General features: G+C 38.2%; 1 protein-coding gene and 1 long non-coding RNA gene across 3 annotated transcripts in view; one reads left to right on the top strand and one right to left on the bottom strand.

Annotated features, from left to right (window-relative positions):
• CNTN4 (contactin 4) overlaps nt 1-27739 on the top strand; it is a 976954-nt gene that overhangs the window by 18249 nt on the left and 930966 nt on the right. The window lies entirely within an intron of this gene.
• Nucleotides 1-27739, bottom strand: part of LOC111546982 — a 40618-nt gene that overhangs the window by 6972 nt on the left and 5907 nt on the right. Inside the window, exon 2 of the long non-coding RNA XR_002732989.1 lies at nt 15229-15318. This is a non-coding gene — a long non-coding RNA (uncharacterized LOC111546982). The remainder of the gene's footprint in view (nt 1-15228; nt 15319-27739) is intronic.

The following is a 27739-nucleotide window of genomic DNA, read 5'->3' as shown; positions in this document are numbered from 1 at the left end:
AGCAAGCGATCAGTTTTCCAGCAGACACTAACTTCAGTTCAGTACTGACACTCTACCTAGAGAGAGTTTCAGATCACAGAGGTTGAGGGCTTCGTCCCACAAGACTGTCCCCCACTCCCAATGCCAAAGGCAAGCCTCTGGTTGCCTGTTTTACCGGCACTTCTAAAACAGACCAGCTATAAGTTGGTGTTCCCATAACCCCCTCTTTGGGTTCATTTAATTTGCCAGAGCTTCTCACAGAGCTCAGGGAAACACGTTTACTGGTTTATTATAAAGGATGTTGCAAAGGATACAGATGAAGAGATTCAGAGGGTGAGGTATTGGGGGAAAGGCCCCGGAGGTTGCATGCCCTTTCTGGGCACACTACTCTCCAGGAACCTTTTGTGTTAAGCTGTCTGGAAGTGCATCTGAACGCTGTCCTGCATTTTTCTGGAAGCTTCATTAGGTAGGCATGATTGATCAAAGTATTGGCCATGGGTGATCAACTTAACCTTCCATCCCTCTTCCCTTCCAGGAGGTTGGGGGAGGGGGCTGAAAGTCCCAACCCTCTAATTTTATCTTGGTCTTTCTGGTGACCAGCCCCCATCCTGAAGTTACCTAGCAGCTGCCAACCATTCGTCTGCTAATTGGCATACAAAAGATTTTCCTTTGGAGATTCCAAGGATTTTAGGAGTTTTATGTCAGGAAATGGGGTGTAGAACAAACACATATATTTTACCACTTCACAGGCTAATGGAATATTTTAAAAAATCCCAGGTGATTTTATTAGACACACAGGGTTTAGGATCATAGATACAATGTAATTTTCTTTGGACTACATTTTGGATAATTTATTTATTTAACAATGTGTTCCACATCACTCAGTTTTTTTAGTTTCACATCTGTCAGGTGGTTTTACTCAACTTATATATGTATCATCATATTTTCAGAGTTTGTTTTTAAATATCTTTTTTTCTGATTACGATAAAAACTTTTTCTTAGAAAAAATACCCCAGCTATTACAGACACTCTTAGATAAAAATACATTGGTTGTCTAAGTGAATTTTAATCATAATGAGTAGTATTAATTGAACATTTACAATGTACCAAGGAAGTCACTAAATGTTTTTTATTATATTATCTCATTTAAACCTATAATAATCCTATGAGCTAGATGCTGTGATGACCTCTGGGTCCTAAATAAGAAAACTGAGAATCAGAAAGTTAGTTATTTGTCTTGGGTCATGCAGCTAATAAATGTCAATACTGATATCATATCAGATCCCAGGTATACCTGATTGTGAACTAAAGCTGTTAACCAATTTGGAATCCTGGTTAAGACAGAGGCTTTTATGTTTAGTGATCAGTATATGCTTAAAACCCCTTAGTATGTACACGTGACTTTCTGAAGCACATTTTATTGCAAGGAAGGTGAATCTTCACAAATGATAGGGGTTTAGGAAAGTATTCCAAATGTTAAGAACCATTTTAAAATGGGAAGATTTTCAACCAAACATTTGCATATGAATGTAAACAGAATTTTTGTAGTTATAGTAGATTGGTAATTTGTGCATGTAAATTATATGTTATTCATTAATCTGAATGTATTTGAATGTTCCAAATTCACTGTTTACATACATTTTTCCTACAGATAGGCTTCCAAATGTTGCTAAACTTCCAGAAAATACCAAGTTTGATGGTTTTTTTGGTTCCTCTGGCCAGAAATTTAAACAAAAATAAAAGAATGATTTTGACTACTGGCAATAAAACTCAGTGAAAGGCATTTATGTACGGGTTCAAATGCATGCTTATTAGTCACTCAGAACATGATGTTTCATTTTAAAAGTACATGCCTTTGCATCTTGTTATGACATTTAGAAAAAGTTTTCAGTTGCATATCTTTCATTTTACCAGAGAAGATAAATTGACTAATATGTAAATGACATTACAGGGTCCAAGTGTGATGGTTAATTTTATATGTCAACCAGGCTAGGGTGGTCAAATATGTCTGGATGATGCTATGAAGATATTTTAAATATGAGATTAGCATTTAAATCAGTGGACTTTGAATAAAGCAGATCCATAATGAGGGTGGGCCACATTCAGTCAGCAGAGGGCCTTCAGAAAAAACTGATCTCCCAGGAGAAAGAATTCTGCTAGCAGACAGCTTTTGGTCTCTGGCTGTAATATTAAGTCTTCATTGCTTGTCCAGCCTGTTAACCTTCCCTGCAGATTTTGTGCTTGCCAACCTCCATAATCACGTGAGCCAATTCCTTAATGTGTCTCTTTCTTTCTGTCTCTCTGTCTCAGTGTATACATCTAGTCCATCCTATTGGTTTTGTTTCTGTGGAGAACCCTGACTACTGCACCAATATTCCTTATTCTTCCTGTGTAAGAAAGTTTCTCTAGCTGTTTTTAGCATAATTTTATTTGGATGTCCTTATCCACAAAATCCACTGTTAGACTTTTGCAGAATGATGAGTGATGGATCGTACCAAATACTGAAATCTCCAACACTACTGATGTTTCCCCAGGCATTGGGCAATTTCGTAGATGCCATATAGAGTAAATGGGTACACAGAAAGTTCAGAGATGGAATTTGTTACTCCCTGGAAATTTATAGTGGTATAGGCTTCCGGGTGTGGTTTTTGTCTTCCAGTCCAAGTAGGATAATTTAAAGAAATGGGAAAATAGTCTCTTTCTACAATCCACTTCATTTTTCCGTTTAACCTACAAATACCAAGTGCTACTAAGCCGTAGGACCAAGCTAGGTCCTATGGGTAGAAAAGAAAAGAAGGCAGACATGGAACTTGCCATCATAGAGCTTAGGGTTTGGTAGGGGTTACCCAAAAAGAGTTAAACAATTAATACTTAAAAAAATTATAAACTGTATAGGGGCTCTGAAGGAGAAAAGGAAAGTGCTGAGATGGAGCAAAATGTGGGCAGGATCTAGTGTAGGTGGCAGAGTCATGAAAGGCTTCTTGGTAAATGTGAATTTTGAGACCCCCAAACTTGAAATGAAACTAGCCATACAAGGGAAGTTGTATGAAACTAACCAGGGAAGAAAGTTCCAGGCAAAGAAGACAGCATGTAAGGGACAGTAGGCAAGTAAGAGCTTGACTCATAACCTGATTTAAGTTTTAATGTACAAACAGTCAAGTTGTCAGGGGTCAGGAAATTCTTAGACTAAGCTGAGTGAAGGAGGCTCTAAATAGAATCATATAGGATAAATAACACTAGGTAAATGAGGATAGTTTAGCTGGATTCTACTTTGAGAGTACGTTAAAGGAGAAACATTAGTTTCACACTTTACTAGTTTTTAAATGTTTAACTTCCATATTATTTAAACTACAACATGAGGCATTTAGGATATATATATATATATATATATATATATATTTTTTTTTTTTTTTTGACACAAAGTCTCACTCTGTCTCCCAGGCTGGAGTGCATGGCATGATCTCGGCTGACTGTGTGCTCGCCTGCTGGGATCAAGCGATTCTCCTGTCTCAGCCTCCCAAGTAGCTGGGATTACAGGCGCACGCCACCATGCCCAGCTAATTTTTGTATTTTTAGTAGAGAGGAGGTTTCTCCATGTTGTCCAGGCTGGTCTTGAACTCCTGACCTTAGGTGATCCACCCGTGTCAGCCTACCAAAGTACTGGGATTACAAGCATGAGCTACTGCGCCTGGCCGATAAATAATTTTTTAAGTTTGCGTATGACTATCACGAGTGTGGGACTGCTAGCTAAGGCTGGCTCATAAATATTTGTCTAGAGATCTTAAAACTGAGTTAAATACTAAGTGAATTTTAATCATAATGAGTAGTATTAATTGAACATTTACAATGTACCAAGGAAGTCATGAAATGTTTCTATTATCTCATTTAAACCTATAATAATCCTATGAACTAGATACAGTGATGGCCCTGGGTCCTAGATGAGAAAACTGATAATCAGAGAGAGTTAGTGTGAGGCTCTTCATACTTTGGGAGGCTTTCTTTACATCTGAAGCCACTTGAAAGTCTAGACTCACTGACTTTGTGAATTTTAATGACTTCCTTCCTCCCTCCTTCCTTCCCTCCCTTCTTCCTTCCTTGTCTCCCTCCCTGCCTTCTTTTCTTCTTTTTTCCCTTCCTCCCTTTCTTCCTTCCTCCCTCTTACCAAATACTAGAAGTCAGTACAGCACTGGATATGGTGAATATATATAATTTCAAGTATAAGAAATTATATGCCCTGTAATCCCAGCACTTTGGGAAGCCAAGGTGGGTGGATCACGAGGTCAGAAATTCAAGACCAAGCCTGACCAGCCTGGGTGAAACCCCATCTCTACTAAAAATAGAAAAATTAGCCAGGCGTGGTGGCATGTGCCTGTAAACCCAGCTATTCAGGAGGCTGAGGCAGGAGAATTGCTTGAACCTGGGAGGTGGGGGTTTCAGTGAGCTGAGATCACACCACTGCACCCAGCCTGTGCACACCACTGCACTCTGTCTCAAAAAAAAAAAAAAAAAAAAAAGTTATGTGGCCGAGGACCCATATCCTCCAGTCCTATAGAATTGTAAGTTGGTTACTATAGAACTTGTGCTGTATTTAGAACCTTTCACTGAAGAATATAAGCAAATGTCAAACTCGTAGCTTGGCAGAGTTTCTAATTCACAGTCTGAAAAACTGAAGTGTACAACCTTCATTCTGCATTGTTGAAATGAAGAGGAAGAGTTAAAGGTAATTATCCATATAATTTGAAAGAAAAAATGTCTCCTGCTCAAGAAGTGGGATCTGATACCTTGATTAATTTGTTCTGGTTACTAATGTTTAATTTCCCTGGATAGTGTCTGAACGTTCCATTTCAGTTTGCCTTTTTAGCCCTTTGTATTTTAAAATTATTTTTCTTTAAAGGTTATTTGTCTATGATTGTGCATTTTAATAGTATGGAAGGAAAGGGTACCTGGTCAAAACTGTTTGCCTTTTGTCGCTTTCTGCTCTTTTCCCTAGAGACAATGTTACTATTGTTTGTTTATCATTTCAGAGATCTTTATTGTTATATGGGCACATGTAACTGATTTGGTCAGTTAAAAAAATCTGAGTGCTTACTATAAAAAATGATGGCATGGAATATTTTTCTTAAAGATGAATCTTAGATGTCAGTCTACATTAATCTGTACATAGCTAATTCTTCCCTGCCAAGAGTATTTATTCCTTTGTACAAAGGCCACAATACTAGAACTTGCTCATAATAATTTATGTTCTTTACAGACTTTTGCTATGATAAACAATATCTTTAAAAACATGTGTGATTATATCTGTAGGATAAATTCCTGAAAGAAGAATTGGAATTTGTTTGGTCAAAAATACTGTATTGTACGTTTAAAAACTTCTATAATTATTTCCAGATTGCCCTGCAAAGAAATTATCATAATTTTCATTCTCAAAGCAAGGTTGTCATAACGTTTGAGTTAATGCTTCTTGGCAATTAATAGATGTTCATTTTACAATCAGTCAACATTTTCAACTTTCACAAAGCCTCACAAGTGATCATGTACCCAGGTAAAACAGCTTATGTTAGGCATTCTTGTGCAAGGTTTATGGTTGGCTGTTGTTCTCATTCTTTCCGTTCAATAAGAATGGAATTCTCATTCAATAAGAGCTCATTGAATGTCTCAGTTCAAGGTTGCCATGTTATATTATGAGATATTGGGTACTGTCGGTGAGACTTGGCATGACTGGACAAGCCATACTGGTCTTCGAATTACACAGCAAGTAGAAGCCAGGACAGTATGTTCTTGACGTAAGGTATCCTCAGCAAATTGATAACCTAGCTGATCTTCTGAGACCCTCAGCCAGGCACGGTGGAGTTCATAGTAAATTTAACTCTTTTTGAGCATTGACTGTATGCCTGACAGCCTTGCATATTCTTTCTAATCTTTACAACAACCCTCCAAAATGGGAATGACTATCCTCACTTTATAATTTTGGATATTTAAGTTCAAAAAGGCTGAGTGCATTTCTCAAGATCACGTAACTAATAATTGGCAGAGCTATCCCCTCTGCACCGCAGAGTGACATAGCTCTGCCGGCTTCCAGAGGAGTTTTCCCTTTTACTGCATCATTGCAATTGACCATCAGAATCACTTGGCTTTACTAATTTTTTATGCATTAAACAGGTTTTTCTGGTCAGTATCCAGGCAAATTTAGGCAGTTATTGTTTGGAAGGGTCCCTTTCTTTGGTTGGTCCAGCTTTTGCACTCCTGTGCTTAGATGGATGCTCAGATGTCTTTGCTACTGCTCTGTCCAGCTGTGGTATATCTTCCCATACTGACCCTAGCCTCATGTTTCTGAACTGACATCTCGCAAGATTACTTGAGATGCTGTAGTTTTCTAGCACTACACTAGCTGTAATTAGTCACTGACATATGATGATTTATTGTAGGGGATTCCCTTAGAAATTTACTTTGTGTTTTGGGACTAAGAAATGATTGTTAGAGTTTCGGACTTACAGCTCTTGTCCTGTACCACTTAACTAATCAAAACTATGTTTGGGATGACCAGACAACTTGATATCATAGCACTGGTCAGCTTGACTCTGTAAGTAAAACTGCAATGTGTGGCAAATTAAAAGCACTGAAGATGGTGCATGGCTAAATTAATTTGTCTTGATTAGGCACTGGTGAATTTTTAAATCTATAATCAGATATGAGAATTTAAGATGTGGGATAGTCAAAGCCAAGAATCCAGGAAAAATTCTAGCAATTCCACAAAGACAAAAAGCAAAGATGCCAGAAGACTGTGGCCAGGCTTGCTTGTGGAATGAAAATAAAGGGAAAAAAAAATCACTTAACAGTAGATTAACGGTATACCCTGTCAAAGAGTGTGCCAGAAGTCATGTAAAATTCCCAACCCACTGACAGAGATTTTGGAGAGGTGATGAGAGTTGGGGGAAGGGATTATCTAAAAAATATGAACAAGGCAGTAATGCGGGATAAGATGCCAGCATCAACGTCCACTGTCACTTCTTTTCTCAACCCTGTTAGCCATGCCACTGAGGTCAATCAGTATGTTATTAAAAAGGGGAGTTTTAGGTAATGATTACTTTCTTGGCAGATAGAGGATTCTTTTATCTTTGAGGTCATGCATTTTTAAAAGCCTTTGTCTGCACAGATTTATTTAAAACATACACACACCTTAAGCCAGGTACGATGGCTCACACCTATAATCCCACACTTTGGGAGGCTGAGGCAGGAGGATCACTTGAGCCCAGGAGTTCAAGACCAGCTTGAGCAACAAAATGAACTCCTTGTCTGAACAACAACAACAACAACAACAACAATAACAACATTATCTGGCATGGTGATGCGTGACTGTGGTCCCAGCTACATGGGAGGCTGAAGCAGGAGGATCCCTTGTGCCCAGGAGGTTGAAGCTACAGTAAGCTGTGTTCATGCTATTGCACTCCAGCCTGGGAGACAGAGTGAAAAACAACCAACCAACCAACCAACAAAAAAGCAACTTGATTAAAGTGTAGTTGATGTACAAAAATCTACACATATTTAATATATACAATTTGTGAATTTTAATATATTCAAAGATCCATGAGACAATCAGTACAATTAAGGTAATAAATATATCTGTTCTCTCCAGAAGTTTCTTCCTGCCCCTGCTCCATGTTTTTGCTGATAAGATCATTTGACATCTACTTGCTTAACAGATTTTTAAGTGCATAAAACAGTATTGTTAACTATAGGCACTACGTTGTGCAGCAGATCTCTAGCACTTATTCATCTTGCATATTGAAATTTTATTCCCTTTGTGTCCTTGAACAATAACTCTCCATTTATCCTTCCTCCATAGGCTCTGGAAGCCACCATTCTACTCTGTTTCTATGAGTTTGACTATTTTAGATACCTTACATAAGTACAATCACCCAGTATTTAACCTTCTGTAACAGGCTTATTTCACTTAGCATAATGTCTTCCAGGTACATGTGTGTTGTCACATATGGCAGGATTTCCTTCTTTGTCAAGGCTGAATAATATCTGTTCTGTGTGTGTGTGTGTGTGTGTGTGTGTGTGTATGCATGCATGCCACATTTTCTTTATTCATTTATTGATAGATATTTAGGTTGTTTCCATGTCTTGACTATCATGAATTAAGTAAACTCCAATGATCATGGCAGTGCAGATATCACTTCTAGATCTAAATCTTTGACATCCTGACTTCAATTCCTTTGGGCACAGACTTCTATGAAGATTTCTTTTTTCTTTTTCTTTTTCTTCTTTTCTTTTCTTTTCTTTTCTTTTTTTTTTTTTTTTTTTTTTTTTTTTGTTTTGGAGATGGAGTCTTGCTCTCTCGCCCAGGCTGGAGTGCAGTGGCCGGATCCCAGCTCACTGCAAGCTCCGCCTCCCAGGTTCTCGCCATTCTCCTGCCTCAGCCTCTTAAGTAGCTGGGACTACAGGCGCCTGCTGCCATGGCTGGCCAATTTTCTGTATTTTTAGTGGAGACAGGGTTTCACCATGTTAGCCAGGATGGTCTCGATTTCCTGACCTTGTGATCCGCCCGCCTCGGCCTCCCAAAGTGCTGGGATTACAGGCTTGAGCCACCGCGCCCGGCCTTCTATGAAGATTTCTAAGTTGCTCGGTTTTTATTTCCGGTGTGTGTGTGTGTGTGTGTGTGTGTGCATGTGTGCTTGTGTGTTTTAATTTTACAAACCCTATCACATTTAGAATATCCCTCCTGATGAGTGTGATCAGCACTAATTGTGACTCTGTTGTACTAAAAGCTTTTTCCATAGTGTATCTTCACTGCAAGCAGCCATTGTCTATGAACTCCTGAATACAGTTATTTGAATGTCTGAGTATTAAACAATTCACTGTCTTTACAGAATGTCCTCCGGTGAACATAGTTTTTCCTTAGGGCCTCTTAGGATCTCTAACCGCTTAACACCTACAAGCTCTTAGTGATAGGATGGAAAATGAAAAAAATAAATCTCTACTGTATGTTAGGATGTCCATATTGCCTATAGCTCCTTAAGATAATGGCCTATGATTCTATATTGTCTCTGCGCCCAATACATGGCACATTTCAGAGTGTTGCAGATTTCCTAGGATTAAAGTGCTTAGTAAATATATGGATAAATTCTAGTTTTAGTTTCTTTATCTGGCACCTTTTCTTGTACTTTCTGAGCAATAAGAAGTAGATATCTGAGTTTCTAGTAGATTTATGCCATATAATTAAGAAATATTGATTTAATAATTTTTGTGTCCTGTGAACTTTATTTAATCATTAACTAATAAGATTTGTTGAGCATCTTGCAGTTCTTTAGCCCTGTGCTTGATGGTGTTAGCTCCTTAGCACATAATTGTTTAGACTAGAATGGTAATTTAAGGTAATTTGATATACAAAATGGAGTGCTGTGTATGGCAAAGTTGAGAGGAGATGAGGAGAATATAGCTTCAAACCTGGTTGAAAATTCATCAAGTAGTATTTTTCTTACTTTAAATGTGCTTTCACCTCCTTTGTTTGCAAGCAGTAGATACTTATTTAGGCTCCTTTAACTACTGGGGGTTTATCAAAAGGTGAAATACAGAAATAAGGAGATGAGAAATACTGTCCACATGGGAGATTCTGATGGGAATTCTGGGAAAGCTGCACAACTGGCACACCTTGACCTCACCTAGATGGAGGGTGGTTCGGAACTAGAAGGTGCTTTGTGACTTTTATCTGATTAGGAGTCGTAGCAGTTTGAGTATCCAGTTTTCATGGTTACATAGTTAATTTGGTTTAACTATTTATTCTGTCTTTTTCATCTTCGTGGTTTGAGTTTTTCGCCTTTCTCAATGAATTGCTAGCTCTCAAGAGAAGACTGGATTGGTTAAGTTACCATCTTTGCATCTTTGTGGGCAGTGCCCTTGCTGGAATCCACCTGACACCCTGTGGATCATCTGCCCTTTGTCGGGTTCCCATCACAGCCCCAATGTGCTGTGGGTGAAGGGGTGACCAGGGTGTTGAGAGAGAGCAAGTGCATCAAGAAATTTCAGAAGTACCTTGCTGTGAATCATCCTTCACAGCCTAGTGGGTGCCGCCCCTCCCTTTTATTAAATTTTTTAATGAACTCAATATTTGATCAAATTAAGTGGAAGGAGGGAGGGTAGAATAACATGCTCCTGATATAATGGAAAATTCAGGCTAATTGAACTTGTGTGATGTGTCACAATCCTTTGAGAACAAGACCACGATTGAAACTAATCTCTTTTCTCTATTACTTTTTTTGATTGTTTAAAAAAATCAAGAATATTTCTAAAATATCAAAAAAATTACAGGAGAGATAATTCGAGTATCTTTACTTTTTACACTCCTGCCAAGAGTTCCCCACAACCCCACCAATTATAGAAGGATCGGATTCCATATTGGAAATTTATGCCAATTTCAATTTAGCTGCCTAGTGCCGAGAATTCTTGCACCTATAGAATGCTAAAGGTTTGAACTAAATGGAGCCACATTCATCATTGTTGTAGAAATCTGCCAGTGCTTAAAAGGTACTACAGGGAACTTTTAAGTCATGCACCAAATTAAAAGATTGTGAGCTCCACTGGTGTAGTCAAAAGCAAGCTCAAAGATGAGTGGCATCAAACCAAGAGTAGAAGATAACTTGTTACTGAATTTTGTTCCTCCTCTGAATGCCACTCTTTCAAGCAGAGCGGGGAAAATATGAAGTTTGTGTTGTTAAAAGATATTTATTTCCACACCCTAATTTCTCTTTCAAATTGCAGGCTTTTGCAGAGAATGTTTCACTAAAACTTTTAAAGAAAGTGACACGTTACTACATGGGAAGACAAAGATAGAGTCTGGTTGGTAATGATTATACAGTCAGGCTTTATCTGCTTGCAGATAATTTATGGCTTATTTTTAACCGTCTGCCAGTTTCTTTTCTCATTGTTCCATTTACCTGCTGATTGCAACCCTGAGCCAATCAGTCATTTTTGAGCACTTGGTGAATTCTACTTTTTAAAACTGGCCAGAAGAAAACACATATTTCCAAAATGGACATATTGATACTAGCTAATATTTATTGAATACTTATTATGCAACAGATTCAATAGTTTAAATTTAATGTTTACAGAAACCTCACCATGGCAAGAATTATTATTACTGTTTTACTGATGAATGGGGCGAGACTTAGAAAGGTAAGTAACTTGTAAAAGTCTTAAAGGTAGTGAATGGCAGAGCTAGGGCTTGGATCCAGTGGAAACCTGGTCAATATTAATCCTGCACTGAGATATGATCACAATCTGAAGACTGAACTATACTAAGACAGATTTTGTCAAACAGGCTGATATCATGAGGAGGTCAGTTTGGATGATGATGTTATCCATACCACGTCTCAAGAAGAACTTAGGATGTTTAGCTCATGGTCGTGTAAATTCAGTGCAGGGGGGTGTAATCGATGTCTTCATTTACATGAAACAATTTCAAGTGGAAGAAGATAACTTGTTACTGAATTTTGTTCTTCCTCTGAATGCCACTCTTTCAAGCAGAGCGGGGAAAATAGGAAGTTTGTGTTGTTAAAAGATATTTATTTCCACACCCTAATTTCTCTTTCAGATTGCAGGCTATTTCAGAGAGTGTTTCACTGAAACTTTTAGATCTGCTTTGCATTTGCACAGGGGTAAGATCTAAGACATATTAAAGAAAACCGTAAAGAGCCAACTGAATGAAATTATTCATCAATGAGTGTGTTTCCACAACATGTAGTGAGTGTCCTATCAATGGAAACTTTAACAAACTAGCTAGATTTTGGTTTTACAGGACTCTTAGATCTATGGATTGATTAAGATGTGTCTGTAATATTAGATGTATCTTAGAGAATACTTATCCAAAATGTACTTCATGGAACATGGAGGAGCTACAGACTAACATTTTCTGTGGTCAAATGTTTGGGAAATGCCTCATTTATTCATTCATAATATAGTAACATTGGAAATATATGCCAATTTCAATTTAGCTGCTCAGTGCCAAGAGTTCTTGCACATAAACTATTTAGGAAAAGAAAATAAAACAAACTTTCATAAACTTTATGAAGCTAACATTTCCTGAGCTTTAACATTTTTCTTTTGTTGTTATTTTTTGATAGTAGGAAAGCCTTCTTGTAATACCATTAAGATCCCATAGAACATTGCAGATGCTTGTCCAAACCTGCCAAAAAATAACATCATGTGCAGAGACTTTCCATGGGCATTGGGTGCAGCTATTTGTAATGAGAAACAAAATAACTGTTGGCTTCCTTGGTAGACTTGTGAGAACCAGTAGTTCTGCATGGTGCAGGGATAGACAAAGTTGTTTTAGGTATCTATTTTGCATTCTCTTTCATTCTAGGAAATAATCAAGTGTTGATGGCATTAAATTTCCTTTAGCACACATGTAAAGAGGGCATGTTTATGGACTTTGACTTTAATTTCTTCTAACAAGCCTTATTTTCCCTGAGTATGTTTCTACTTACTTAAAAACAGATGTTGTCTGAAAAATTCATGAAAACCAAAAATATGCAGGAGACTTTGGAGAGAAGCTCTTTACTCTGTTATTAAAGTTAGATTGTTTTTAACAATTTTTTTTTTTTTTTTTTTTTTGCATCATCTGCTTGGCAGCTAGCCTCATGACCTTGAGAAGCCTTTCTGGCTTTCTTATAACTCAGTTTCCTTCATTTACCTACCTACTTAACCAGATTGTACATAAAATCACATAGTATGTATAAATGGTTATATTAACAGGTAGATCGTTTCAAACCCACTTATATTGGTGGTTTTGTTAATGATTTGTGGCAGATAGACATGTTTCCTTAAATGAAGGTTTTCAAAACTGTCATTATAAGTAAATTTTACGTATTATCAGTTGCTTGCCCTCAAAACTATTTGCACTGTGAATTGGAATACATCTTAAGAAACTATTTTAAAAGATGTAAATAACTAGTGGTAAAGTGATAGAGCACATCATAACTTTCTTCATTATCATAAGTAATGTGGCTTTGTCCATATGTTACTCTCCTTTGAATTATAATTCCTATTTTTATTGTATGGGGGTTTGCACACTTTTGTCATCAACTTTTTTATTTTCAAAACGTAGTCTCAGGATTTTTCTTCTGGAATTAAAATTTAACCCTAAAGAAAATATGCCACAGTAGTTTAGTCTGCTTTTCTGCAGCTCTGAACCATTGAGGGCCAGAACTGACACTATAAGCAGGAGCAGCAATCCCAAGATGGGATTCAAATATCAACCTTTGATTTATCTGATTCACTATGAGTAAGAGGATACAATATGAGTGAACAGCAAACCTGCGAGAAAACTACAAGTATAAAACCAACGTTATTTAATTCAGGTAATAAAATAGAATTCTTAAACACACTCTAAATTAAAAAGCCAGGAGATGCAGTTCTAATTATATGCCTTAACTAGAAGTAGGATATTTGCAGCTTATCAAGTTATATGTAAATTTGTTCCTTTGGCACAATTTGCCTATATAAGCAGTATTAGTTCAGAATAAAATGTTTATTTGTTACTGAAATTGGCTCTAGTGTAATTTTCTGTGTTTTAATACATAGTCCAAGTTTTGTGAGATCACTCTAGAGAGAACTGTGTGGTGTTTATTTTTTTGAATAAATAGGTTTTTTGAATAATAATAACTTACATATCTATAGTCTCTTATCTGAACCCTTGGGGTCAAATGTAGTTTAGAACTTTAAGATTGTAGAACGGTAGTATGCTACTAGCGCTGTATGCTATGGGACATTCCAATAGAGAATCTTGGGCAATGGCCAAGCACGTTGACATTTCTTAGTGCTTGAATGGAATAAAGAGCATCTTTTTTCAGCTGAGGTCAGGTTGGGCTGACAATGTGTTTAGTTTTTCAGAGCATTTTGCATATTAGAACTGCAGATAAGGGATTATGGACCTGTAGTATTAAATATAATAGCTGACATGTTTTGTGTTTATTTCAAGCCAAACATGGTACTTTACTTGTATTATCTCATTTAATCTTTGCAACTCTTTGAAGAAGGTGATAGTATTAATTTTGTTCTACAGATGAAGAAGAGTTTCAGAGAAGTTAAGAAACTTGTCTAAGGATACATACACCTAGTAAGGAAGTGGTAGAGTTATATTTCAACTAAGTTGAATTAGACACCAAATCTGGTGTGCACCGTAACTAGTTATCCTCCTCGTATTCAGTGTCTCTGATCTGCAGCCCATAGACTCAGTCTTACATCAACATAAAGGAAATTAATAGGAAGGGTATCAGGTGACAGAGTATCAGGCCTAGGGGATAATTGGGAGAAAGAATGGGTCTCAGTAGCAACACTTCTTTGACAGTCTTTCTTGGCCATTTCCATTAGAATACAAGTACCAGTAAGATTCAGATGAGAGAGAATACTTGAGCTCATGTTGCGGTTAGCTAGGGTAAAGTAGGGTGTAACAAATCCAGCATGAAGGAGCAGTGTTCCTAAAGGAAAGTTGATTGCTCTCAGCAAAAGATGTGATTCACGTTAGCAAACTCCTGTAAAATGTCCATTCTATGGATGATTGATTAATTGCAGATGAAACTAACATTTGGATGAAAACCCCAGTTAGTTTTTTAAGTATAATCCATTTTAAGTTTACCACCTGCTTGATGCCAGCAAAACAGTGAACTTGGCGTCTGAATACTCAGATTCCTGTCCCAGTTCAGACACTTTCTAGGTCTTGGATCTCAGATCTAGAATTAGTGAGCTTTTTTCTTATTTGTAATCTGAGAGCAACAGTACATCTCCTAATTTACCTAGTGGGCATTGTGTTAGCTAAGATAGCTCAGAGAGCTTCTGGAAGTTCATACCCTATGTGTTCGTATTTCCCATGCTGATTCTGTGTTTTCCTTGGATAACTGGCAGATGCAGTGGGGGGGATCCTGCATAACTTCTGCGGCCAAGTCATAAGGAGCCTTGCAGTATCCACCTTGTTTTCTTGGCATCTTCATTCTAGGGAAAGCTACTGCCATGTAAGAAGTCTGATCATTATGCTGTGAGGAAGCCCAAGCTAACCACGTGGAGAAAGATCAATTCCTGGCCAGCCAGCTGCTATTCTAGCTCTCCCAGCTAATGTGCCAGACATGTAAATTACCTTGGACATCCCCACCCAACCGAACCATTAGTTCATTTCAGTCTGAAGTGCTATCTGACTGAAATGGCATGAGCGATGCCAAGGGACAACTGCCCAGCTGAGCCCAGACCACTCACAGAAACATGAGGGGCAATAATCCACGGTAATAAGTCACTAGGTTTCCCCCTAGTTTGTTATCCAATAGCAGACATCCAGAAATAGGTTTGCTGTGAAGAAGAGAGATAATGTGTTATATTCCTCAAATGAAGGTGAGCAGCTGTTTTATTATAATTGTTTTGACAATCCAGAAAGCAAGGTCTTTCTCTGTAATATCCTCAGAGGTTTCATTACAGTTTGCCATTGTGATGGGGATAGTGATCATGCTGTACTCTCTGGATGGGGATAGAGAGTGAGTGAGTGTGATTGGCCAGCATCCAAGATTGTCATCATTTTTCCTTAGTGCAGGAGTTTAAAACATTCTGCCTTTTTCTCACTCGTATTTATGTTTTCACAGTGAATGGGGTTTTCTCTAATACGATTACTGTCATAAAGTCGCTTATTTAGAACTTCTGATGGATCCTCATTGTGGATGACAGGGCCCATTTCTCTGCTTTTGTAGACTTTCCCTCTGTCCAGAAACTATAGGGGAAATAAGATGTGATAGATTTTGAAAAAGTGATAGCAAGTCAAGAACAGTTGGCCAAACAACTTTCCAACAATTGGGACAGGCTGCCAGAGTGAATGTCAAAGAGAAATTGGTTCTTGGATGGTTTTACAGAACAAGAAGATAATGAAACTGAGAAATAGGAAAGAAGTAGGAGGCATGCAGAGGGACAGAAATGAAGGATTTGATATTAGGACACCAGAGCAATCAGTAGTAGGTTGGATAGCAGGAGTTGAGAAGCTGGAGGAGGAAGCAACTAAGGGTTGGTTGGAACTTCAACACTTAATGGGTTCACTCCCTCCTATCTGTAATTAATTATAGCTTTAGTTACTTCATTTTCTCCTTAGAGGAAGATAAAGTGACCTGGACTATCTTCTTTATGTTATAGTTGTTTAGAATCAAAGGGCATTTTCTGTAAAGTCTCTTTTCCCAAGTAATTCTTAAGATTTCTTAAGTGTCACTGTCTCATCAGATGGAGTCATAAAATGCATGGAGATCTCCATGCATTTTATGACTGTTGCTAGCAGAGGACTAGAATAACATAATGATGGTATTTTGCAAACAGTGATGAGGAGCAAATTGCACATTCCAATGTCAGTCTATTCTCAAAAGAGTATAGCTCAAAGTTTCTACAAAGCTTTTTGAAAGCTTTTCTTTTTTGAAATGAGTTTCTGATTTCTGTTTTTCCTAGCTATACATAGATTTTATTTTGAGGAAAATTTTAGGTAGTAACATTATCCTTAATATTTACTGATTTGCTGTAGAATTTTAAACCGGACAAATGAAAGCCCTTAAGGATGAGAAATTTATATTCTAACATAGCAAAATAAATATATGTCTTGCAACTTGAATTGTTGTTAGGAAATTAGTTGTGTGCCTGAGTTCATGAATTATTTAATTTAAGATTATTTTTCTTTTTCTAATTTATCACTGGCTAAGTCCTTTAACAATCTTTTGATTTATGAAGAGTCATTTTCCAGAATTAGATTTAAAGCTCTATTGTTTTCTTATGATTTTCCTATGGAAATTGACTATGTCTCTTATAAAGGCTATTTTTCTCTTCTATGACTTATCTCATTTCTCTATTATGAAAGGCAATCATTTTAAAACTGATGAAATTTTAAAAAATTGACCTAAGCTGGTAAAAAAAAACCAGCCCATTTCATGATCCTTCTTCACTTATTGAAAAAGACTGTCAAGTCAGGAGTTGGGGAATGTTCCGACCTCCATTAAGAGGTAGATGACTTGCTTGTGTCTAGAGGTGTTTGTGTCATTTGCCTCTCAGTGCTTGCTGCAGTTTTAAGGAAATTGTTCTCCTATTGAGGTTATGTATCAGAATCACCCGTGAAACTTTGTATTAATAGAGATTCTCTGGCCTCACAATGAGGTTTATTAAATCAGAATCTCCAGGGCACTGGTGTGCTGAGCAAGCCTCCTAGGTGATTTGAATTTGTACCCAGTCTGCATCTGAAAACCACTGCTTTTCAAAGAAAGGCAGACAGGTTGATGGATGATAGGATCCATCTGACACATGGAAAAGCTACAAGAAGGGAGAATGGAGGAATCCTTCATTTACGGAGACATGAGTATAGGGGATGATGGTGTAATCACTGCTAAAAATTTCTCAGGTTTCTAAGAAAGTTTTACGTGCTCAGTTGTCTTGATGGTGTCTCCAGCCAAGTTCTAATGCAGTGGTTCCCAACTAGGGGCATCTTGGTCTCCAGGGGCTATTTGACAATGGCTGGTCCTATTTTTGGTTGTGATAACTAAGGGGATGCCACTGGCATCTAGTGATTAGAGGCCAGGGATGCTGCTGAACATCCTCAGTGCAAGGGGAGCCCTGTGTTAGTCAGAATTCTCCAGAGAAACAGAACATATATGATGGCCCAGCTTATGTGGGAATCGTGCAGGAGTTTTCTCTTAGTCAGGTTTTTGTCCTCTTTTGAGCTCCAGTTGATTGGATGAGGACCTCCCACATTATGGAGGACAATCTGCTTTACTTAGTCCGGAGATTCAAATGTTAACCTCATCCAAAATATCCTCACAGACGCACCCTGAATTACATTTGACCAAATGTCTAGTCAACCTGTGGCCCAGTCAAGTTGAGATATAAAATTGACCATCACAGCCCCTTACAACAAAGAGTTATCAGGCCCCAAATTTCAGTAGTGTCAAGGCTGGAAAACCCTGATCTAGTGAAGTGCAACAAAATCCTCAAAATAAAAGTATTCTTGGGGCCAGCATTGAAAAGGATGTGGCAGGGCCAGTCAGAAGAGCGTTAGAGATGGCCTGTGTGGACCTTGAGGAAGCCAGATGAGATAAAGAGGAGGAGAGGGCATGAACATAGGATAAAAGCTCAAGACAGGAGGAGATGGGGTTAAAATGGATATCAGGAACTTGGAAAGAGGGATGTTCATCAGAATGTTATTTTTCCTAGCAGTCTTATGTAAAATACAAGTGCTATCTGTCTTAAAGTCTGAAAAAGTTAGGGCCAATTTAACATCAACTTTAAGATAGTAAATCTTTATTCTGTAAGATGTAATGGTAGTTTTTAAGCCATGAAAATTGGAAATGTAAGACAACGGTAGCATATGTGAGCCAGTGAGAATTTGATGGTAAATTTGTAGTATAGAACTTTAGACTTGTTTTTACCAGTAAGAAGCATCAGAGAAACTGAGAATAATCAACACATATTTGTTGTATTTCCGAGGTTGGTAATGGAGCTAAAGTGTGGGGGCAGAGCTTTTTATTTGGGAAAGTGGGAAAATGGGGCTGGTCAATGCAGATGAAGGGGTACTAGGGGAACCTTATCATGTAAAATACACTCTCTGTCTTCACAAGTGTAGCTCTAATTGCCTGACCTGTGTGCAGATTTGTTGTTCAGAACAAATGGGGTTACTGTAAGTATGGAAAATGGTTCCTGGTCTACAGTGAATTGGAGAGACTAGAGAGGCAGGCTAGTGCTCTTAAATAGCAGTGACCTGTCTGAGTTCATTTTTCATCACCTTTCTGGTAAATATTCCTAATTTTCTCTAGGGGATGTGCTTTCTCCATGTTTGATCTGTTTTTTCTGAGAGGTGTTTGGTGCATCCTGGTTGTAGGGTTGGGTTTGTGATACAGACATAGCCTCTCAGAGGCATTTGGCCATAAGTCTTATCCAGATGTGAGCTCATGACCCCAGGTCAATCTAGTCAGATCTGCTGATGCTAATTCTGAGGCTCTTTTCTTTCTTTACTTTTGTATTTGGAGGTGTAAGGATGTAATCCCAAGTTCTTGGCCATAATTTTGCCATACTATAGAAAGGGACTTTTTCAAAATGTAGTTAATTCAAAGGAGACCAGAGTTGAGAGACCTTATATCATTTGTGCTCCTGGATGAAGCTGTACCTGAGGCAAGGTTGTCCCAGTATTCTGTTATGTAAACTATTAAATTTCTTTTCAGGTTATACTAGTTTGTGTTGTTTCTTTCACTAATGACTGAACAAATTACTAAAAGATACACTGAATTATTAGGAGAAACTGTCCAATTAGTAAGTGATATAGCCAACTAATAACTAATTAATTAATGTTTCATACTCTATTATTTGGGCTCTGTGTATATCTTGGTGATACTCTTCCATTCTTGTTTGTGTTTTGGAGAAGTTGACAAAAATGCAAAGGCTGTCTCTGGTAATGCTTGGTTTAAAGCATATTTCATATTCAGAAAGTTGTTGTATTTGAGAAGCGACGTGATAATTGGTTTTGAGAGTATACATCTTAGACAATTAAATGGTTACATTGCTTGCTTTCTGGGTTTAAAAAAAAAGAAAAAAATAAAACAAATCCAAGGGTATTCCAGTTGTATAAATAGGGACAACACAGTTTATGCTATTTGTAATTAGAGATACCACTCAAAAGAATTGATTCTGTTTACTTTTGTATTAGTGTACTGTGGAAAGTCATTAATTATAAAGTCTGTTCTTATCCAACAACATGCAATAAGTAAAGATGAAAATAGAGAGATTATTAGTTTGAATAACTGGTTGCATGCCATCCAGTTTTATATGATTGTTGAAATGCAAACAAAACAAAACAAAAACAAACCCCACAGTTCTTAAATAGGACATTTGTGACATAAAAAATTAGAATCTAGGAGCAGGAAAATATTTTCCCAGTATCTAAAGCCATTGAATCAAAATAATTGTGTAGATCACACTTTAGTTCAGATATAATCTAAATAAATTCTCTAGCCAGGGCACCCATCTGTCAAAAAATAAAACGCTGGCCCTTATTTAAAATGGCTCCTTTAGACTGAGGTCATCTAGCTGTATCTAAATTGGACATGAAATGTCAATTTCATACCTTTCAGTGGCACATTTCATATTGCTCTACTTAAGGTTATGTCAGCTTTACCCATAAAATGCAAGTGATTTAAGTCTTATTCTAAATGAACTAACCAGATATATCAGCAATGGGCACTGCCTTGCCACTGCAGACAAAGGGAATGTGTGAAGGGAAGACAGAAACCATTTCTTCTGTTTCTTAACTCTGGAAGTATGAGGTGTTCCAGGTCGGATGTCTTGTCTATATTTTTGTTCCTTGTAAATGATAATTTGGGGGTGAGGGGATTAGAAAGATGCTTTATTAAAAATGAATTTTATTGCCTGCAGGCGATTTACTTGCTTAAGTTATATTTGTGAGTTATTATATGTAACTTTATCACATTGGAAAGTTTATGAACCTTGTGTAGAAAGAAGATTGCATTTGGGGAGCTATGCACATCATGGCTTTTTCACAAGTGACAGAAAAGTGCTGCAGATGATTTAAGCAGGAAGAAATGAATTTTTTGAAAGATTGTGAGTCCAGCAGGGAGATAGGACAGTCAGTCTTGGATGATGGCAAGGACAAAGCCAAAGCTGGCCAGGCAGGCAAGGGAGTAGTGTTGTGAACACCCTACCCCACTCCTACTGCACCTGAGTGTTGCAACTGCCTGTGTTGCCACTATGTAAATACTGCTGCTTAATATCTGCTTCTTTGGATCCAAATTCAGAGCCCTGGGGACAGTGCATCTCATTGGCTGAGCATGTATCAGCCGTTGGTAACCAAGCTGCAAAGAGGCTGGGAAAGTAAGTAGTCGGCTCATTTAGCTTCTAACTGGAATGTGATCATCTCTCAATATGTCTGCCTGCCTGCCTTTCTTTCTTTCTCTCTCTCTCCTTCCTTCCTTCCTTCCTTCCTTCCTTCCTTCCTTCCTTCCTTCCTTCCTTCCTTCCTTCCTTTCCTTCCTTCTTTCCTTTCCTTCCCTCCCTCCCTCCCTTTCTTTCATTCAGATGGAGTCTCACTCTGTTGCCCAGGCTGAAGTGCAGTGGTGCAATCTCAGCTCACTGCAACCTCTACCTCCCGGGTTCAACCGATTCTTCTGCCTCAGTTCCCTAGTTGCTGGGACTACAGGTGCCCACCATCACACCTGGCTAATTTTCATGGTTTTTTTTTTTTTTTTTTTTTTTTTACTAGAGGCGGGGTTTCACCATGTTGGCCAGGCTGGTCTTGAACTCCTGACCTTACGTGATCCACTAGCCTTGGCCTGCCAAAGTACCAGGATTACAGGTGTGAGCTGCCATGCCCGGCCCCAGTATGTCTTCTTATAGTGGGGGTATCTCAAAAAGGAAGAAGCTTCAGATGCTTGGCAGCTGAAATAGTTAATTTTATGTCAACTTGACTATATCATGGGGTGCCTGGACAAAACATTGTTTCTGTGTGTTTCTGTGAAGGTGTTTTAGGTTGAGAACACCATTAGAATAAATGGACTCAGTAAAGCAGGTTGTGAGTGGGCATCATCCAATTCACTGAGGGCATGAATAGAACAAAAATACCAAAGGGGGAAGAATTAAGAATTTATCCCTTTCTCTTCCTGCCTGCTGGTTGATCTGGGACATTGGTCTTCCCTGCCCTGGAACTGGTATTTATACCATTTCCTGGTTATCAAGCCTTCAGACTTGAACTGGAATTACACCGTTAGCTCTTCTCTGGATCTCCAGCTTATAGATGGCAGATTTTGGAACTTTGCAGTCTCCATAATCATATGAGCTAATTCTTTATAATAAATTTTCATCTATCTATCTATCTATCTATCTATCTATCTATCTATCTATCTATCTATCTATCTATCTATCTATCTCGCCTATGGGTTTTCTTTCTCTGGAGAGCTCTGACTAATAGAGCAGCCAAAGCAAAGACAGTTTTTATGTGTATGGTATTATGGGGAGTGGATTTTCAGGAAAGCAGGACACAGATTTTTTCCAGGGTACTTGGGTAGTGCATCTTTTTTCCTCTAACAAATGGGGGAGAATATGGCCTTCTGAGTATTGGGTTTGCTTAATGAACCAGGAGAGCCAATGTTTATAAATATTCCTTTAAATAGAAGAGCGTAGATCCTGGTTCATAGTGCCTGTAGTATATTTGTAATATTTTCATCACACCCCTAGGCCAAAGAGAATATCAACATTAAGTAGTTTTATTCATTAGGTAGGTAGGTTGAAACAAGTGAATAAGAATTTATGTACTAACATAATTTGAAAAAATATATATCATTTGAAAAAAAAACACAAACTGAAATAAAATTTTTTTTCTTAAGTAACCACCATTGCTTACTAATGGGATATATCCTCCTGTTGGGCCCAGAATGACTTCACATACATTGGAATTAGACTGGACACTGCTACCTGATTCCCTGTCTGCACTGATTTTCATGAAGCACATTTTATTACAGCAATGGCTATGAACCCAGCTTTGCAAAGATATAACATAATGAAAAGGAATGTAATGCAATCAAATATTGAAACTGCAAACTACCTCGAGCTATCCCGAAAGCTGAACATAGCTTGGGAGTGGTAGACATAGATTGTCATTGAAATTCTAATGTGATGATGATGGCAACTTGAGTTGAAGGGCATTCTTGCAAGACTGCTTGGTTGGGGAGTGTCAGGGCAACTGGATGGCTCCAGAACCAAGAACCTGGGAAAAACTGTGCTAGTGTGCACAGTGCACACTCTTCTTCAGTGTAGCCACTCTGCTTCTGATGTGTTTTGTTGTCTAAATCAGTCGGGAACCTATCACAGATGTGTGCATCTTTTCCTTCCAATCCACAGAACCCACCTGATATGGTTTGTCTGTGTCCCCACCCAAATTTCATCTTGAATTGTAACCCCTATAATTCCCCCATGTCATGGAGGGAACCCAGTGGGAGGTAATTGAATCATGGGCGCAGGTCTTTTCCATGCTGTTCTTGTAATAAGTCTCACAAGATCTGATGGCTTTATAAAGAGGAGTTCTCCTGCACAAGCCCTCTTGCCTGCCACCATGTAAGATGTGCCTTTGCTTCTCCTTTGCCTTCCACCATGATTGTGAGGCCTCCCCAGCCATGTGGAACCGAGATTCCTTAAACCTCTTTTTCTTTATAAATTGCCCAGCCTCAGGTGTGTCTTTATTAGCAGTGTGAGAACAAACTAATACACCACCTGAAATAATGTACCTTTTAAAATCCTTATTTATGGGTTGATGAGAAAACAGAGCTTTCGTTTTATATGATTAACAGAAGATGAGTGCCTCTGTTGTCCAGATCAGACTGTCTTAGTTCATTCAGGCTGCTATAACAAGTTACCATTATCTGGGTAGCTTCTAAACAACAGAAATTTGTTTCTTACAATTCTAGGGACTTGGAAGTCCAATATCACGGCAACTTCAGACACTTGGGGAGTGCCCACTTCCTGGTTCGTAGATGGACCTTCTTACTGTATTCTCACACGGGTAGAGGAGGTAACAGAGCTCTCTGGAGCCTCTTTTGTAAGGGCACTAATCCCATTCATATCCTAATTACCTCCCCAAAAGCCCCAACTTTTAATAGCATCACCGTGGGTATTAGGATTTCAAGAATGAATTTTGGGGGAACATACACATTCGTAGCATAGGCCAATTAAGAACGAGGTATATATGAAAGCATGGCTCCTTTCTTTCTTGGTACAAAGCTGGTGTATGCCTCAAAATTTATATTTTGCACTCAGAAAAATTATTCCTTTTATTCCCTGAACTGCTTGTTCATGTGATCTCTACTTATATATGCCCAGGTTTTTGATGTGTGTATGAGTTGGCTGTTTCATTGTGATGGAACATCTTTTGATTGTGTTAAGAATTCCAGCTTCTTTTCTTTAAAGATCCTGTTTTATAATTTGCCAGCCTGAGCACACTCAGTATACAGTCTTCAAGGTTACAGGTTATGTGAAACCTTCAAATGAAATATTACTCACGCCTGTTCTTCAGCTGGAATATCAGTTGCTGGGTGAGTTGGAGGAAAAAATCCTAAAATGAAGAGCACCTTAGCATTTCTACAATGTTGTTATGCGAGGTATTGTGATAGGCAGAATGCTGGCCCTGCCCCAAAGATGCCAGTGTCCTAATCTCTGGAACCTCTGAATATGCTACCTCACATGGCAAAAGGGACTCTGCTGATATGATGAAGGTAAGGATCTTAAAATTAGGAAAAAATTCTGGATTATCCTAGTGGACCCAGTATTTTATAAGTGTACTTGTAAATGAAAGATAGGGACAGGAGTTGTGATTATGTGATTGCTGACTTTGAAGATGAAAGAGGAACATGAGCCAAGGATCAAGGTCAGTCCCTAGAAGCTGGAAAAGCCAAGAAAACAGACTTTCTTATAGACCCTCCAAAAGGAACAGGAAGGAAGCCCAGCCCAGTCTTAATTGTAGCTCAGTGAGACCCATTTTAGACTTCTGATTTCCAGAACTGTAAGATAGTAAATGTATATTGCTTTAAATTACTACATTTGTGACAATTTGTCACATCAGTAGTAGGAAATGAATACAGCTATAAAGTGGAAGAAACCATGGAAAGTTCACTGAGCCTTTTTAGATTAATCTTTAACTCATATTCTAAAATCATATAGCTCCCTGAGTCTCAAACTGATAACTACATAACCACACTTGCACTGTTCTCAGGTTTACTACAAGCAGAATTACTCCGTACTGGTGTTCAGGCAGATGTATTCTCACTATGAAATACTTTTTAATTGGCGTTCTTGTGATTGCCTCCAAAATGTTTAAACCTTTTGACAGTTGCATCCATTTTATGAATCCATCTTCAGTAATAAAGATTGAAATGCTCTAAACCACAAACAATTAGTAGTTTAATCAGGAACCGAGGGTGGTTTTATAAATCCGAACCTGCTGGTCATTAGACCTCACTGCCATCATTATATATTTCTTCATCCTGATGCATCTCACATTCATTTTTTGACATTTTAATGATTTCTGTCATAGGCATATTAACTGTCCACATGTAAATGTGATGGACACTGCTTTGGTTTAGCGTGGGGCTATTTTGATTGGTCATACAGCCAAAGAAGGAAGTAAAGGATATAAACAGTATGGGTGCTTGTTTTTTTTCCCCAATATTTGTGGAAGCATCTGTTTCTACATATGATTGGCACAAATGATATCTTCTTGTAAAAATATTTTATAATTTCTCCAAAATATACCAGCTTTCTGGTTTTGCTTTTAGAGCTAGAGACTTTGTCTGCTCTCCTGACTTTTGGATATTTTTTCTTTCCTTTTTTTTTTATACTTTAAGTTCTAGGGTACATGTGCACAACCTGCAGGTTTGTTACATACGTATAAATGTGCCATGTTGGTGTGCTGCACCCATCAACTTGTCAGCACCCATCAACTTGTCATTTACATCAGTTATAACTCCCAATGCCATCCCTCCCTCCTCCCCCTCCCCATAATTGGCCCCAGTATGTGATGTTCCCCTTCCCATGTCCAAGTGATCTCATTGTTCAGTTCCCACCTATGAGTGACAACATGTGGTGTTTGGTTTTCTGTTCTTGCGAAAGTTTGCTGAGAATGATGGTTTCCAGCTGCACCCATGTCCCTACAAAGGACATGAACTTATCCTTTTTTATGGCTGCATAGTATTCCATGGTGTATATGTGCCACATTTTCTTAAAACAGTCTGTCACTGATGGACATTTGGGTTGATTCCAAGTCTTTGCTATTGTGAGTGGTGTCTCAATAAACATACATGTGCATGTGTCTTTATAGCAGCATGATTTATAATCCTTTGGGTATATACCCAGTAATGGGATGGCTGGGTCATATGGTATTTCTAGTTATAGATCCTTGAGGAATTGCCATACTGTTTTCCACAATGGTCGAACCAGTTTACAATCCCACCAACAGTGTAAAAGTATTCCTATTTCTCCACATACTCTCCAGCACCTCTTGTTTCCTGACTTTTTTAATGATTGCCATTCTGACTGGTGTGAGATGGTATCTCATTGTGGTTTTGATTTGCATTTCTCTGATGGCCAGTGATGAGGAGCATTTTTTCATGTATCTGTTGGCTGTATGAATGTCTTCTTTTGAGAAATGTCTGTTCATATCCTTTGCCCACTTTTTGATGGTGTTGTTTGTTTTTTTCTCGTAAATTTGTTTGAATTCTTTGTAGGTTCTGGATAGTAGCCCTTTGTCAGATGAGTAGATTGCAAAATTTTTCCCCCATTCTGTAGGTTGCCTGTTCACTCTGATGGTAGTTTCTTTTGCTGTGCAGTAGCTCTTTAGTTTAATCAGATCCCATTTGTCAATTTTGGCTTTTGTTGCTGTTGCTTTTGGTGTTTTAGTCATGAAGTCTTTGCCCATGCCTATGTCCTGAATGGTATTACCTAGGTTTTCTTCTAGGGTTTTTATGGTATTAGGTCCAACATTTAAGTCTCTAATCCATCTTGAATTAATTTTTGTATAAGGAGTAAGGACAGGATCCAGTTTCAGCTTTCTACTTATGGCTAGCCAGTTTTCCCAGCACCATTTATTAAATAGGGAATGCTTTCCCCATTTTTTTTGTTTTTGTCAGGTTTATCAAAGATCAGATGGCTGTACATGTGTGGTATTATTTCTGAGGGCTCTGTTCTATTCCATTGGTCTATATCTCTGTTTTGGTACCAGTACCATGCTGTTTTGGTTACTGTAGCCTTGTAGTATAGTTTGAAGTCAGGTAGCATGATGCCTCCAGCTTTGTTCTTTTGACTTAGGATTGTCTTGGCAATGCGGGCTCTTTTTTGGTTCCATATGAACTTTAAAGCAGTTTTTTCCAATTCTGTGAAGAAAGTCATTGGTAGCTTGATGGGAATGGCATTGAATCTATAAATTACCTTGGGCAGTATGGCCATTTTCACAATATTGATTCTTCCTATCCATGAGCATGGTATGTTCTTCCATTTGTTTGTGTCCTCTTTTATTTCACTGAGCAGTGGTTTGTAGTTCTCCTTGAAGAGGTCCTTTACATCCCTTGTAAGTTGGATTCCTAGGTATTTTATTCTCTTTGAAGCAATTGTGAATGGAAGTTCATTCATGATTTGGCTCTCTGTTACTGGTGTATAAGAATGCTTGTGATTTTTGCACATTAAGTTTGTATCGTGAGACTTTGCTGAAGTTTCTTATCAGCTTAAGGAGAATTTGGGCTAAGATGATGGGGTTTTCTAAATATACAATCATGTCATCGGCAAACAGGGATAATTTGACTTCTTCTTTTCCTAACTGAATACTCTTTATTTCTTTCTCTGGCCTGATTGTCCTAGCCAGAACTTCCAACACTATGTTGAATAGGAGTGGTGAGAGAAGGCATGCCTGTCTTGTGCCAGTTTTCAAAGGGAATGCTTCCAGTTTTTGCCCATTCAGTATGATATTGGCTGTGGGTTTGTCATAAATAGCTCTTATTATTTTGAGATATGTTCCATCAGTACCGAATTTATTGAGAGTTTTTAGCATGAAGGGCTGTTGAATTTTGTCAAAGGCCTTTTCTGCATCTATTGAGATAATCATGCGGTTTTTGTCTTTGGTTCTGTTTGTATGCTGGATTACGTTTATTGATTTGTATATGTTGAACCAGCCTTGCATCCCAGGGATGAAGCCCACTTGATCATGGTGGATAAGCTT

The sequence above is a fragment of the Piliocolobus tephrosceles genome, chromosome 2 (assembly GCF_002776525.5).
Source record: "Piliocolobus tephrosceles isolate RC106 chromosome 2, ASM277652v3, whole genome shotgun sequence".
NCBI lineage: Eukaryota > Metazoa > Chordata > Mammalia > Primates > Cercopithecidae > Piliocolobus > Piliocolobus tephrosceles.
The sequence above is the reverse complement of the archived record's forward strand: the minus strand, read 5'-3'. Positions and strand labels throughout refer to the sequence as shown.